Source organism: Hippopotamus amphibius, chromosome 14, assembly GCF_030028045.1.
Source record: "Hippopotamus amphibius kiboko isolate mHipAmp2 chromosome 14, mHipAmp2.hap2, whole genome shotgun sequence".
Lineage (NCBI taxonomy): Eukaryota > Metazoa > Chordata > Mammalia > Artiodactyla > Hippopotamidae > Hippopotamus > Hippopotamus amphibius.
In genome coordinates, this window is record NC_080199.1 from 13113966 (window position 1) to 13129408 (window position 15443).

A 15443-nucleotide genomic window follows, 5' to 3' on the forward strand; every position below is an offset into this window, starting at 1 on the left:
AGCCACCCCACGTTCTCCCCTGCCTGCCTTTCTAAGCCCCTCACAGAGCACATAATCTTGCCCTCGAGGCTCTGCTGAGTCATCGGGCTGGCAGCCCTCACAGGCTCTGCACCCTAGCATGGGGCTCCGGCCTGACCTTCTGCATTCCTCTTTTTAAAAATTAATTTTATTTATTTAAAAAAAAAATTGGGGGCCATGCCGTGCGGCATGTAGGATCCTAGTTCCGTGACCAGGGGTCGAACCCACACCCCCTACATTAGAAGCATGGAGTCTTAACCACTGGATCCCCAGCAAAGTCCCCTTTATTCCTACTTTTGATGGCCTCTCTGTAGCCCATCTTTTTTTTTTTTTAATCTTTATTGGAGTATAATTGCTTTACAGTATTGTTATTTTTCTGCTGTACAACAAAGTGAATCACCTATACGTGTATATATATCCCCATATCCCCTCCCTCTTGAGCCTCCCTCCCAATCTCCCTATGCCACCCCTTTAGGTCTTCACAAAGTATCAAGCTGATCTCCCTGTGCTCTGTAGTAGCTTCCCACCAGCCAGCTATTTTAGGTTTGGTAGTGTGTATGTGTCAATGCTACTCTCTCGCTATGTCCCAGCTTCCCCTCCCCCTGGTGTCCTCAATTCATTCTCTACATCTGCATCTCTATTCCTGCCCTGCCACTAGGTTCATCAGTACCATTTTTCTAGATTCCATATACATGTGTTAGCATACGCTATTTGCTTTTCTCATCTTTCAGCACTGCCTGGTAATTATTTTTAAGTAGACGTCATTATTCCTTAATTCACAAGAACTGCAAATATTGATTTATCCAACTGTCTCCCCCCAGTATAAACTCCTGTGTATCTAACAGACTGTTATTATTTTCAAATCCTCAGAGTTCAGTGCAGTGCCTGTATATAGAATATGCTCAACGAATGTGTGTCAAATAAAATCCCGATCCTCTTCAAAGTGCATTTGCATTTTAATATGGACCAAAGTCTAACCTAAAGGAATAAGGCTCTGAATAGAGAATTTTAGTATTATCCTGTAAGAAAATTCCAGCAAGTGCCACTGGCTTTCCCTGTTGTTGCCAAGTAAGTTGGGGTGAGGGTGAGGAGCTGCCCCAGGGATAAATTATTTGAGCTTCAAAACCCTGAATCCTTAACCCAGAGGTGTTCAAAGTGTAGTACATGGGCCAGCAGCCCCTGGGAGCTTGTTAGAAATGCAGGTTCTCGGGCCCCAGCCCCGAGACCCTGAATCAGAAACCCTGGGGGTGGGGCCCAGCAATCTGTGTTTTAACAGGTGACTCTGAAGCACTCTCAAGTTGGAGAATCACCCCGGTAAGCATTTCTTGCCGCCCTCCTGCGTGATAGGCATCCTTTGGGTTCTGAGCGAACCAAGATGTCCACCCTGAGTTGATCACAGGGTCTTGGGGTCACTGATTCCTACACAAACAACTGCTGGAGGGCTGGCTGAGGGCTTCTCTCAGTGGCTGTGGTTTTGATCAGTCTAAACAAAATAAAACTAGATTACACAGAAAACACCTGAGAGATGTGTCCCAGCTAAGACTTGATTCTATGAGAATTTGAAAAATAGACGATCTCATAGCTTGCCGATTTTGCTCAGGATGAAGCAGACCTTTGATGGAGGTAAATATGGCTTTGTTTCTAGGGCCCCTGTCTGAGAGAGGGCTGTCTTAGCGGGCTGGAGGTCCTTGGTGGCCAGCAGCTTGGTCCTCAGCCCCAAAACACCAGAACTCTCCACAGAGGGGCTGCTGCGTAAAGCCCCAGCGCCAGATATGACGGACGTGGAGGTTCACATCTTCAAGGGAAAGGCAAGACTAAAGTTCAAGGATAACGAAAGGAAGTGCTGCAGTATTTCCTGAAATGCCAAAGAATCTGCTGTTCAAGGGTACAAAATAATCCCAAGCTTTTTTTTAGGGTCTTCATTTACATGACACTTCATTTTTCAAAACATATTGAAAACTCTTCTAGGTGTTAGATTTTCAGAAAGCTGTGACTTTTGACTGTAGGAAAGAATTCGCGGCTCACAGCGGCTCTGTGACATTGCAAGCCGAGTTTGGAAAGCACGGTCCTTCCCTCTACCGCCTCGGGCAATCTGCCCCAGGCCACGCCCCTCAGACAAGCCCGGGCTGTGGACCCCAGGTGTCCTCGCCTCGCCAACGCTTTGTAGCCTGTTTGTACATTTCTGAAGGGAAACACATCAGTCATGCCTGATCTTGAGACCGAGATTGATCAAAACGTAAGACCGCCTTAAGGAAAATAGTTCTGCGGCACACAGCTCCTCCAGCAGACTCTTGGTCATCGGAGGTATTTTCGCTGTCTGCCAGACAACGGCCTCCTAGGGAGCTGATTAAAGGATCCTTGCAAAACAAACCGATTTCTGAGTCAGACAGTCAAGGACTCATTATCCATTAAGTAATTTATGGGATGCCTTTAATTTTATTTTGCATAAATCTAATTACGATAAAGAAACTATGTCTCCTTGAGTTTCCTAACTTCTAATTTGGGGCATCTTGGATTTCCTATTTTTAATCTTTAAATTCTTAAAATATATCGTTGAAAAATTATTTTTCCTTCCTGTGAGTGCTTGATATCTGAGCCTCCCCACCTCTATTTCTGGAACTTAATTTAAAATAACTCTCCACGTGTGCTCTCCCTTGGTCCTTGACTCTCCACATCCTGCGTGTCAGATGCAGACGCCCAGGCTGGAGAGGGACCCAGAGCAGTGCCGTCTGGAGCACTGGGCTGAGAGCCACTTGACCCTCCAGGAGTGGGTGTAATCCTGTCCTGTAATTGCAGCCACTGAGAAGAGGTCCCCAAATGGGGCCTTCCCATGGGAACCCCAGAGGACCAATAAAAATACAGAAACGAGAGCCGTCCTGACTGCCAAAGCAATATAGAACCTCATTGACTTTTCCAAGAAAAAGAGTGAAGGGAGCAGCAAAAGTGATCGTCCTTAAAAGGATTTTTCTTTCTAGACCCCTTTAAATTTTTTTTTAATTTATTGGAAATATAAATGAAATAGTGCTTTGAAACTTTGGCATGACTAGGGGTAAGAAGGAAGTTTTCTACCTTGTGATTCCAGTCAGTCGCTCCTCTACCCTGAATAGCTGTGAAATGTCATCTAAGTTTTCTAAGCCTTAGTTTCCTTGTTTGAATCATGGGTATCGAAAATACCTAAACCATAAATGGATGTACTGCAACCAAAATACAATTAGTAGTATATCGTAAGGACTCTCTGGTGTCTAACCCTTATCAGCATTAGATAAGGCGTCAACTTTCCTTACATCTGTGTTCATGTACACACACACACACACACATTCACACACACACAAACACATTTACACACACACAGGCGGAAATGACTCCTACTCACTAAGAGTTATACATTTCTGTAAAGCAAATGAAGTAACTTAAAGAAAATAGAAAGTCTCTTTCTTTGAAGGTGGTACAAAGTATGAAGTTCCTCAGAGAATGTTAGACAAAACTTTGATAGATGCGCTTCAGAAACTAATTCCAAACACTCGATCATTCTAAGCAGGAAAAGAACCATGGCTACCAATGACGTCTTCATTTCACTTGGTACTTGTTCTTCTGAACCTACTTTCAAATACATTTCTATAGGGGAAATTCAACACCGGGGCACCGAAGGTCACACAGTAAGTGAGATAAGCCAATGTTTCATGATAACAGAAAGAAAAGGAGAAGTTCCCCCATAAAATTTCTCCTTTTGGACGTTGTATCTTAAAGAACAAGTGAAAACATTTATAAAATCCAGATTTTAATGCACAAAAATTTCCAGCCCATTTTCACTGTAGTTTCCAGGAATGGGCAGAGAAAGAAATCTCCTCTTCAACTAGAGGAGGAGAGATTTCTAAATATACTCCTGAAACTACAGCCAGATAGAATATATTCAACACATATTTGTATTCAAATTATGTTTTTCACTGAGCCTGTGTTTTCTAGCTAAACATTTATAATTCAGTTAGGAGCTGCTCTTATTAGAATAAAAGCAATTGTATTAGATACCATTTAAGACTGACAGCACTTACCGGCTTCCTGGATGTCCAGGACCGAGTGGCTGCAGTCAGAATAATTATCAAGCTGCAGGCTGCAAGCTAGGCCTGAATGCCAGAGAATACTTCATCAGAGCTTCCACTTCCTTCCCGGCCACAGCCTCTGGTGGCCAGGACAGCTGACCTTTTTCCTTTTCTCTCTCTCCCCATAAGCACCAGCCAAATGCCTAGTTCATCTGCCTACACACGTACCAATGCCGACGCCCTCTTTTTTTGACAAAACTTTTGTGACATCATTTTTATTACTGCCAGATGAAAATCATAAATAATCTAGCCAACATGCACACATTTAAGAAACAGCAATATATTGTCATAACTGAAATATAACTGAGATATCCAAGGAAGTATTTATTTATAAAATAAATAATGTGTGTTTTAAAATGTCCATGCTTAGGCACAAGTATATCAGAAGACAGAATGACGTGGTCAGATGTTCACACCTTATTTTGTGTGGCGGGCACACATGCAGACTGCCATGGGTGTGACAGGGGACGTGGCTTTTCAAAATGCCAAGCAATTCCTGTTAAAGTTCCTAACAAGGTAAAAAACAACTTTGCCTTAATGTACACAGCTGTTGCATTCTCGAAAAATTCGGCTATATTAAGACTGTTCAAAAAATAAAAAATACATTTAAAAAACACTGTGCAAATACGTGAAACAGAGTCAAGATCTTGACTCAGATCACCCAGAACAGGATTTCTATCTATGTGAATGTCCGGCAGGACACTCAGAACTCACAAGAAAACAGACTAGCTCTTCCCTCCTAGGGAGTCATATTCACTGCAAGATGTCAAAATCCTTTCCTTCTGCCCATTGCATTCCAGAGATGTTGCCTGGTCATTAGGACAATGGGGGGAAAATGCTCCTTTACATTTCCAACATTCTCTATAGGGGGTGGTGTTGTCCCCATCGAGAATGGTGCTGCAGGGTCTTAGGCTGCGTAAATTTGAGTAAGTAGACTCAGGGATAAAATATCAGGATCCTTACTAGGTAGACATTGGGGAGCACCGGAGAGCTAGACAAGACCCCAACGGGAAGATTACCTAGGATGCATTAGAATTAGAAGAGCTCACAGGTGGTGAGATTGTTTGGAGATTCCAGCAATGGTCCAGGAGAAAAGGAATAATCCAGGCATACAGTTACACTGTAGGGGTGGGAAGGGAAAGGAGGAGGGCAGTTCCAGATCATGGCTGGGGAAAAAATCATCAGAAAAAAATAATTTGGGGGCATTGAGAGTGGGGAGTGCAGGAAAGAGATTCGTCAAAGAGGACTTCAACATGTGGATCCTGTGTGCGCCAAAGGACATGGATGCTCTGCGAAAGAGGAAGGACGTCAGGGAGCAGAGCCAAGCTGGAAGCGGGACATAGACGCTGTGGTCATGGATACATACTTTGACTTAATGTTCATAGAAATGACAGCTAAGACTGCAGAATGCCTAAAGTAAGAGAGAGAGGAGAGAGAGAGAGAGAAACACATATCAATATTTACATCTCTGTGTATACCTAGGAGAGAAAAAAGAAAGACTTGGATAGGGTCAAGGTCATTTGTTCAGTTATTTAGAGGTGACAGAAAAGAAGAGGAGCAGGTGAAACCACAGGAAAAGAATAATAAGAGACAAAGGGTCCTCTGAACAGTGCTACATCCAGGGTGCTGGGAGAGACAGAGTTTCAAGGTGGACGGAGCAGCCAAAAACATTCAGTGCCACAAGATCAAGGGCGTGTGGACAACTGGTGGTGGCTAGATGTCATAACGAGGAGGTCACTGCTGACCTTCCAGGTGGCAGTTTCTGTGGCACCTGCACAGGGGGAGGAGGGCGCTCGACGCCCAGAGCTCCCCAGAGTATCCGGGGCTACAAGATCACCATGGGGCAGCCAGGAGAGCTCTGAACCCCCTGTGTCCGGCGGGCAGGTGGCCCCTGATCACCTGTGCACTCCTGGGGAAGTGACCATCGTGATCACGAGGTCTGCTCACAGAACCGTAAGGCTGCCCTCTGTGGAGACCCAGGCAAGCAGCGAGAACTGCTTCTCCATCACGCTCCCTCCTGTCCTCTCTCTTCTGAGTGGAAGGAGAGAAACATGACAGAAGCATGGGAAAATGGCAGGACTGGGGAGTGGCCCAGAGGAGACACCCAGAGGAGGGGGAGGCACAAGGACACTAGCGCCAGGGGAGCCTCAGAGACCTGGGCCAACAGAAGAGGGGGAGCGAGGGCAGCAGCCTGGTTTCCAGTTGGAGGACAGGCAGGTGGAATGGGGCAGCTCTTGCTGCAGCCCCTACACCTCAGCCAGGGAGGAGATGCTCTACCTGCTGAGACAGGCTGAGGTGGGGCTCAGGATGCCCCCTCCAGGCAGAGAGATAAAGCCACGGAGTGTCAAGTAGCCCAGGAGGTGCCTCCTCAGTGGGAAAGCATCAACTTGTTCTGAAATGAACAATTTCTCCATCCACCCTTGGCAAGCTGAGAGCAGGGGCAGAGAAAGGATGCTACCAAATTCAAAGGTCCAGGCCTCGGAGATGGGACGATTTAAAGCAACACAAAGGCTGGAGTTATAACAAGAGGACACGTGGAGGTGGCTGAAGCCGAGGAGGGGGTCATACTTCTCTCCTTGTGGAAACTGTATCTGTGACAGTGTCTGAGTGCATCGTGAAGTATGGGTGTGCACGTGCGTGCATGCGGGCATGAGTGATGTCAGGAGTGTGCACGGCTGGAAGCCCCAACCAAGAGGTTCTGGATCAGTCGTGGGCTCAGCACATAATAACCACACGTGATCTGCGAGTAAGTGGAGAGCCAGTGGCTTCCCTTGGGTGAGACTGAGCAGCTGCAGAAAGTGCCATAGGAAGTGCACACGTGTTAAGAAGAAAGAGGCAGGTGCTGGAGGAGGCCAGTGAGCAGAGTCAGCTGATAGATTCCCCGGATGACAGCAGTAACCTGGGGGTGAGCAATGAGATAAGACCCAGAGACGAACTCAACACAAACATCCAGGGAGAAGCATTTGAGATAATGTTTTTCAGGTGAAAGGTAATAAAGAGAGCCATCGCAGAGTTGATGGCTGGCGGTCAGTGTTAAGTGGAGGAGGAGGAGGCTGGCATATCTGTGGACGGTGAGTGATGGGAGGTGGGGGTGGGGAAAGGGCTAGAACACAGGCACTTTGGCTGCAAAATCCACCAGGCCTCTGCTTCACCATTCTCTCCTCTAGCTTAGGGCTTTAAGCCCACTAGCTAGTGATGACTCCCAAATGTGCATCCCTTCTCTCTCTCTCACCTCGTCCTTCTCTCCCTCCCTCCCTCTCTCTGATGGCCCACGTCTGATCCATTAGGAAGTTCCATGGCTCTACCTTTCCAACAGATCCAGGATCTGGGCCCTTCTTACCACCTTCCCTGCGGGTATCTTCATCTAAACCATTATCTCTCATCTGGGTTGATGCTGTAGCCTCCTAACCCTCCCCTCCCCTGCAGGCCCATCTCACATTATTCTGAGGAATCCCTTGAAAATGTAATCACCTCAAGTCACTTCTCTGCTCAGATGCCTCCAGTGGCTCCCCACCTCCTGAATGTGAAAGCCAAGAGCCTTCTGATAGCCTGTACTGACCTCCCGGTTCAGCCCACACCTTCGCTGACCTCCCCCATATTTGTCCACTCCCCGTTAGCCACCCTCACCTTTGGCTGGGCCTTAAGTGGCCAAACGTAGGCCTGCCTGGGGCTCTGACCTGCTCTCCCCCAGCTGAGAATGTGCCTCTCACAGATGTTTAGATATTATTAGCCTGGAATAGGCCTTTCCTGATGTGATACTGTTTCAGTCCTACCTCCTCACTCCCGCTCCCCTGGCTTTATTTCCCTCCAAAGTCCTGATCATTATTTGACACTCACGTATTTACTTCCTAACGTGTTCACGTTCTCCCCCAATCACAATGTGAGTCTGTGAGGGCAGGGTCTATCTGTGTCCCTGATTGAATAGTGTAACACCAAAACTTTAGGACATGGTAAGCACGCAGTAAATATTTGCTGAATGAGTGAGTGGCTGAATGGACAAGGAAGTGAAAGAATATACTACACAGCTCATAGTTTGTACTGCCTTTATGGTTTGCTTTGTTCCATCTTCATGATGTGATTTGAAATATTCCTCAACCATTGTTGTTCTTGCTGTTAGCTCTCTAGGACTCTGATTTCTTAACTTTAAAGATGGAGAGGGTGCAGCAATTTCTAAGGCCACTTCTGTCCTTAAAGTTCTGTGATTGTGTAGTGATGGGCAAGGCTGATTTAAGGAGAAATGTATTTTTAGGAACTCTTCTGGAAATCTTATCAGCTCAGCTGGGTTTGGCCTAGATTTGTTAGCCAGCCGTTTGAACCGGAGGATCTAACAAGCGCATCAGTGGGGGTGGGGGGAGGGGGCCTTTGGGGAGCTCGTTGTGTTCCTGCCCCAGAGTTCAGATCCAAGAGGGCACCCAGGCAGGGGGGAGAGGTGGCGGGCTCTGTACTCAGCACCTGGAAAGGAGAAGGTGTTGAATACTTCAGCCCCAGGCTGCTAAAAGGACACAGATCTAGGTCTTGGGACCCCAGAGGTTTAATTTTTCTTCTTTACATTTTCTCTTCTACTAGAACAGCACACAGAATACCACTGTACACCAAGAGCTCAGCAACACCCCCAGCCCTGTCTTCATGGTGTGGTAGGGGAGCTGCACTGTTCTTAGACCTTGAGGCGGGTCTCGAACTTTCTGAATGGGAGCAATACTGGCTCCTGAAGGCTGTCAACAAAAAAGCATTGCTAAAAGTGGATATGAATTTGTTTCTTGATAAGACTGGATCCAAGAGCCCTCCTCCCCCGGCCCTGGCATTTCCAGCAAGTGAAGGTCCAGTGTTTGAGCTGAAAGGACCCTCAACACAGGGTACCTGGGGGGTTAACGTATGTCTGAAGGCAAACCAGAGACAGTGGGTTTCCCTCCACCCTCGTCCCCTGAGCCAATGCCCACTGCTAGGTCCCATTCTTCTTGACATTTGTAAGCTGGTGTTCAATACATCCCAGAGAGGTTCTGCTTGGAAGAAACTTCCAGCTCTCCAACTTCTTGTCACATCCAACCCCACCCCACTAACTTTGCAGGATACAATCACTCTGTCACAGAACCAGACATAGGATGTGTGGATTGGATATCCCCAGAGTTCAGAAGGCCCCAGAAGGATGCAGAGTGCTAGTTGTTTGTTTGAACAGTGTGGGAAAGATGCCAGTAGGGTCAGGTATGCAGGTAACAGTATTTCATCAATATTTAACCAACTAAAAATTTTCCTACAGAGCACCATTTGACTTCAGCAGAAAAACAGAACCCAGGAATTCAGGATCAGGGAGAAATCAACCTACTTATTAAAATAGGATGTTAATTTTGTGGTCATTTCACTCACCCTAGAAGTTTAAAAAAAAAATCAATTTCCTGCCACACTTTTTAAAATCGCCATTGACAAGGCATGACTCAAGTCCCAAGTATACAAAAGCAGGCTACAAAGATGGTGTGAGTCAACGGTTCCTCTTATCTTTCAGGAAATGAAGCTCAACTGCTAGAATCGCAATCAACAACAAATATTTACTGCACTTAAAACCGGGAGCTCTGAGTACGAAAAAAGGACAAACCTGGTAACAAATGGGTATTCTATAAACATGCACAGCACTCTGATACCAGGCCTTATCAGGTACCGTGACTGCTATTTCCCAGCAGGTAGCATGTGTGCACCACTCGGGAAAGCAAGCTTGCCCTCCCAGTCCTTCCTTCTTTTGTTGCCTCTCCACCCAGACAGGGCACTCCTCGGAGGCTAATCACCACTCTGGCTCTGCTTCCCCGCTGCCGCCAGTTGTCATTATTTCTAAGCAACGTCACCCTGTGCTGTGTCACCATGGCAACAGCGGGCCACCACTTTGAGAAGTGCAACAGGGAAACGGGGCCGGGAGGGGAAGGAAAAATAGTCACGGGCTGAATTGCTCCTGGTCACAAGCAACCTCTGAGGTGGCAAACGTGCTTCTTCCCATTTTCTGGAAGGGGAGACTGAGGAACGGGCTCAGCTCTCCCACATTCCTGTGAATGAAGGAGCAAAATGTAGAACCTGATGACCGCACCCTGCACATGGGCTGTGCCCCCTGGTTGCTGTGGAGGTCACTCAGTCATTTCAACAAACGAACAAACAAACAGAGAGGGTGGGTGCTTTGGTATTTTGTAGATGAAACAAGAGATCCTTACATATCTATTTTAATGTACTAACCACTGCTCTCTTAACTACATCTTTTGCACATTTTTTTTTTCAAACACACAATTTTTATTTACATGTAAGTAGTTTTGCTTTCCCAGGTCTGCTGACCTGTGGACTTCACTCAGCTCCTTAGTTCTCCTTTGCCAACTGCACTTCTTTCAAAAACATATCCATTTTCCTTTAAGTGTTTTTTGAGAGGCGTACTGTTGAGTTGGAAAATTAATAACTTGGTATAACCTGTGATACCACCCTCATGACAAGCTCTCAAGTTACCTGTTCATTATTTTTCAAAATGATTTTATCACCTGTGTTCCCATGCGCATACTTCAATTGCTCTTCTAACACTGCTTATTCCTGAAACTGGTCTGACCTCCTTCCCTAAGAGAACCAATAGCCTTGAATCAAACCAAATCTGACAAGATAAAATGAGCAAGAGGAGAAAAGGTAGAGTCTGAATAACACCTTTGCTGGTGTGCAGATCACCCCATGGCTACCCACTTATGCTCTTTGCCTATCCCAGTATCTGAAATCTTTTTTTTTTTTTTGGTCATTAACACTATGTATAAAAAAGCAACCTGACCATGTAGTAATGCTTTTACATTTAAAGTAAGATTTTCCTAATGCAGTCTCTTTTTAACAGGGATGAAATTGGAAATAATTTTTATGATAACAATGAAACTCTACGTGTAGATGTAAATGATGTTTTGCTTATTGGAACGGGTCGTCTTGGCAGCAATCAGAATGACTTTCTCATGAATTAACGGTTTGTGCATCTAAATGAGACATGGATGGTTTACTTAAATCCATGCTTCTGAGAGTCAAGAGATGCAGCTTACACAACCATGTGCCCTTGAGCCAGCCTTTAAACTGGAGACTTCCTTTGCTCCATCAATACCAGGTGCGTGCCAAGACTCTACTGATCAACTGCCGATGAAAGCATTTGGAAGACTTAAAGCAGAACACTAGTGTGAGGATTTCATTCCTGGGGTCCTTCCTGAGCCATGGCAGGAAGATGGTAACTGACGGTGGCAACTTTGGTGAAGGCCAGCGGTAATCCCACAGCACTTGGCAGAGGTGGTCCTGTCTGCATTGCTTTTCCCAGGAAGAATGACTCAGCAGAAGTAAACAGTTATTAAGCCTGGCTCTGCGCTCTTCCCTGGGCGTGGCACTATAACCAACTCCCTGTCACCTCTACTAACAGGTATTCCCAGCTCTCAGCCAGCTTTGCAAACGGTAGTTCTGATATGTTCAAAGAAAACTGGTAATAAAGATCCCTGTCCCCAAGCCAGCAGTTTTAACGGCTCACTCTCATTTGTCTTAAGCTGATGCTTTAGTCTATGCAAAGGTGGCTTTCAGAAAGAGAGGCACTCTGCTTACCAAGAGTCAGAAAGAAGATGGAGTGTTTTGAATGCACAAGGCTGTGGGTAGATTATGGAGAAATTGTGGATAATTAGCCCAGCTCTCCTCATTCCCCGCCAAAAACACAGTCAGCTTATCAGGTTCCAGGCAGTTTCTAGAAGGAAAAGGCAACCAGTATTTCTTTCTTCCAAAGTGGAAAAGTATAAAAAGTAAAGGCCCTCTGAAACATACCTGCCTGCCCTTTGGGGGTAACCAGATTGCCTAACTGTCAGAAACTGGGCGGGGCTGGGAGTCAGAAGTGCTGAGTGTTAGTTTTTGCACAGTGACATGAGAGCCAGGAGATCTGGGGTGAGTCACAACTGTTCTGCAGGCCTCAGTGTCCTCAACCATAAAAAAAGGGCCAAGCAGTGGTTTTCCATCCTGGGTATGAGCGGCTACAGGGCCAAAGGTAAACATACAGTATAGTTTACGGGAGCATCAGTTTTACTTACAAAGCTTTAGGGTGAAAGGGGTGTGTAATTTTAAATTTTTTATACCAGAGCAGACATATCTCTTGGAATAGAAGGCAAGACTTAGAAGATTTTAGATAAGGGGACCTGTTCTGTCAGCCCTTCTAGGCCTGAGGAGACCAACTCCTCTCTCCTCAGGAAGCCTCCGGGGGAAAAACCTGAGGAATACTGAACGACAGGGTCTCCAGGGCCGCTTCTCCCTTTGACCTCTAGGGACTGTGTGTCTTGCGTCGTGGTGAGAGGGATCTCTAGGGACCCGTGCTCTAGGAGGGTTTGGTTTGTTACCCGCAGCAGAAACACAAAGTTCATTAAAGTTAAACGTTTCATCTGAATCACTACGCCTCCTCAAAGAAAAGCATGCTTCTCCAGGCCACCTGCTTGCCTCCGGTGAGCACGGGGGTGTACTCTGCACTTAGCGTTACCTTTGGGGCTGGGAAGTCTGATAGATCTATTAATCTACTACAACCTCAGGGCCAGACAAAAGCCCCTGGGCTGCTCATGTCGCTGGAAGGTGGCGTCCATCCATTGCATTTCAGTTGTTATTTGCTCACATTGGACAAGAGTCCATCTTGCTTTAAGAAATCCATCAAAGTAATGTTTTTTCTTGAGAATTTACACTATGACCAGGGATAATATAGTAATTAAAAAGCAGGTTTGGAATTGCAAACCATTTTATATCCTTACATGTATATGCATCAAATATTAGAGGAAGGAGGACTAGGTTTAAAGTCCAAAGAAGTCAAAATGCAAGTTCATGTCAAATGTTTAGGCTGAAAAATAATATTTTAAAGATAGAGGCAAATGCTTTTCAGAGGGTATTGTAGACATAAGTCAGAGTGTTAGAGTAAGTTAATAATAGTTTTTATTTTAATTTAAACTTTTACAACCAAAATTTTCATGAGCTACCTACTCCTTGATAATTGCTAAATGCCTCCCTTTTCAATCATAATGTAACAAAATCCTCCATCGTGCTTCAAAACTTGGAATTAATTTTTTTTTAGATTTTTAAGTGTGAATCGTGGCTTACTTTTCAAAGGGAGATTATAAACATTAACAAATTTGGAAATTATTGTGTTGTGATATTTTAATCTAAATATCTAAATGCTTCTTACTCAGCAACATTTATCAGCCAAAATTCTACATATTTGTAAAAACTGTATTGGAAAACTCCTAAGAAAAAATCTAGCACATTTTCTAGAATGTAAACTTCCAAAGAACACTATATGATAATTTCTGTAATAAGTATAAAAAGAAGTACGGTGTAACTGTAAAAGGAAAATTTTAGTGTATCATTATTTCTGTTTCTTTAATCTTTTTTTTAATTTTAATTTTTTGGCCACACCGCTCGGCATGTGGGATCTTTGTTCCCCAACCAGGGACTGAACCCACATCCTCTGTATTGGAAGCCTGAAGTCTTAACCAGTGGACTGCCAGGGAAGCCCTTGTATCATTATTTCTTTTTTTTTATACATCTTTATTGAAGTATAATTGCTTTACAATGTCGCGGTAGTTTCTGCTCTACGACGAAGTGACTCAGCTATATGTATATATATATCCCCGTATCCCCTCCCTCTTGAGACTCTCTTCCACCCTCCCTATCCCACCCCTCTAGGTCATCACAAAGCACCGAGCTGATCTCCCTGTGCTCTGCAGCAGCTTCTCACTAGTCATCCATTTTACATTTGGTACTGTATATATGTCTATGCTACTCTCTCACTATGTCCCAGGCACATATATACAATAGAATATTACTCAGCCGTAAAAAAGAACGAAATTGAGTATTTGTAATGAGGTGGATGGACCTAGAGTCTGTCATACAGAGTGAAGTAAGTCAGAAAGAGAAAAACAAATACCATATGCTAATGCATTTTTATGGAATCTAGAAAAGTGGTACTGATGAACCTAGTGGCAGGGCAGGAATAAAGACACAGACACAGAGAACAGACTTGAGGACACAGGGAGGGAAGGAGAGGCTGCGTCGTTATTTCTTAAAGGGAGGATTAGCAAAAGGACTTTTTTAATGAGTGTGAAAACTACTCCTAGTAAACCTGGAACACGTTTAATTTCCTTGCATTTACTCATATAGCACCAAGATTTTCTTGAGTGACAGACTTTGATAAGGATGCAAGAAACTGGAGAGGCGGAACGAGGCCTCTGGGAATGAATGAACAGGATTCACAAGTGATGTTTGCTTTTACTCACGTGTCACAGGTGTTTCTATCTCAAAGGATGAGTTTTAACTCATAAGCATATCATTAGAATGTAATAAGAACTTAATAACTATATACGTTTCCACTTGATATCATTTAATCAAGTCATGAACTTCTGGAGGTACACTTATGTGAAGAGAGCTATACATCCCTAATAAGTCTAGGCTGAGATTCCCTAAGGTTGGGAAGAGACTCATTTCTTTGCTTTAAGCACAGGGCTCAATGAACATTTGTTGAGTAGACAAATGGATAGATGGGTGAATGGGTGGATGAATGGGACAAAACAAAACAAAAAGTTTAGTTCTCTTTATTTTAAATGGATGTACCAGTTATATTTTCTATAAAGCAGGAAACTTTTGTGCAGTCTAAACGTACTAGCCTGAATTTTGTTTTTAATATCATAAAACTAATATTTATGAGATGTGTAAGGGTCTTAGATTTCAGTTAGTAAGATGAACTATCTACTGCTCCTTGTATTATTAGTTGCAAATTCTCTGGGGCCCCTGCATTCATAGCAGGATATAAAATAAAGAGAAACCTCTGTCAGTAACTATTTGTTTTAGAGAATTTTCAGAAGGTCAGCTGTTCAAAATTTTCAAAAAGTCAAGAAATGGTGCAACTGATACATTAATATGTAACCGGAATATATGGCATAACTATTGGAAAAGAGGAGAAAACGTTATCATTATCTTCCGATGATACGATTATACACCCAGAAAATTCAAGAGAATTAAATTTAATTCTCACCAGGAAAAAGTGAGTTCTGTTAAGCTGCCAGAAATGAGATAACTAAATAGAGTTAAATGGAACCAATAGTTTTCTTGTTCTCTAGCACAGCGATAATCAGGTAGAATATATAATAGAAAAGCATATCATTTATAGTAGCTACATAAAACATAAAACAGTTTGGAATAATGCTAACTGAAAATGTTTTAGATGAACATAAAAATTCACAAAATTTACCTGGAGATATAAGGTAATATTTGAATAAAATTGAGAGATATTTCTAGATTAGTATTCTTATCATTTAAAAATATTAGTTCTTACAAAAT

At 44.0% G+C, this 15443-nt stretch overlaps 1 protein-coding gene across 9 annotated transcripts in view; it reads right to left on the bottom strand.

Annotated features, from left to right (window-relative positions):
• Window positions 1–15443, bottom strand: part of MBNL2 (muscleblind like splicing regulator 2) — a 157656-nt gene that overhangs the window by 113541 nt on the left and 28672 nt on the right. The window contains exon 1 of one of the 9 annotated variants that reach the window (XM_057707619.1): window positions 11691–11774. The exons of the other annotated variants lie outside the window; for them this stretch is intronic. The gene's annotated coding sequence lies outside the window, so the exon portion shown is untranslated. Of the gene's footprint in view, window positions 1–11690; window positions 11775–15443 lie in introns of those variants that run through there. 9 annotated transcript variants of the gene reach the window in all.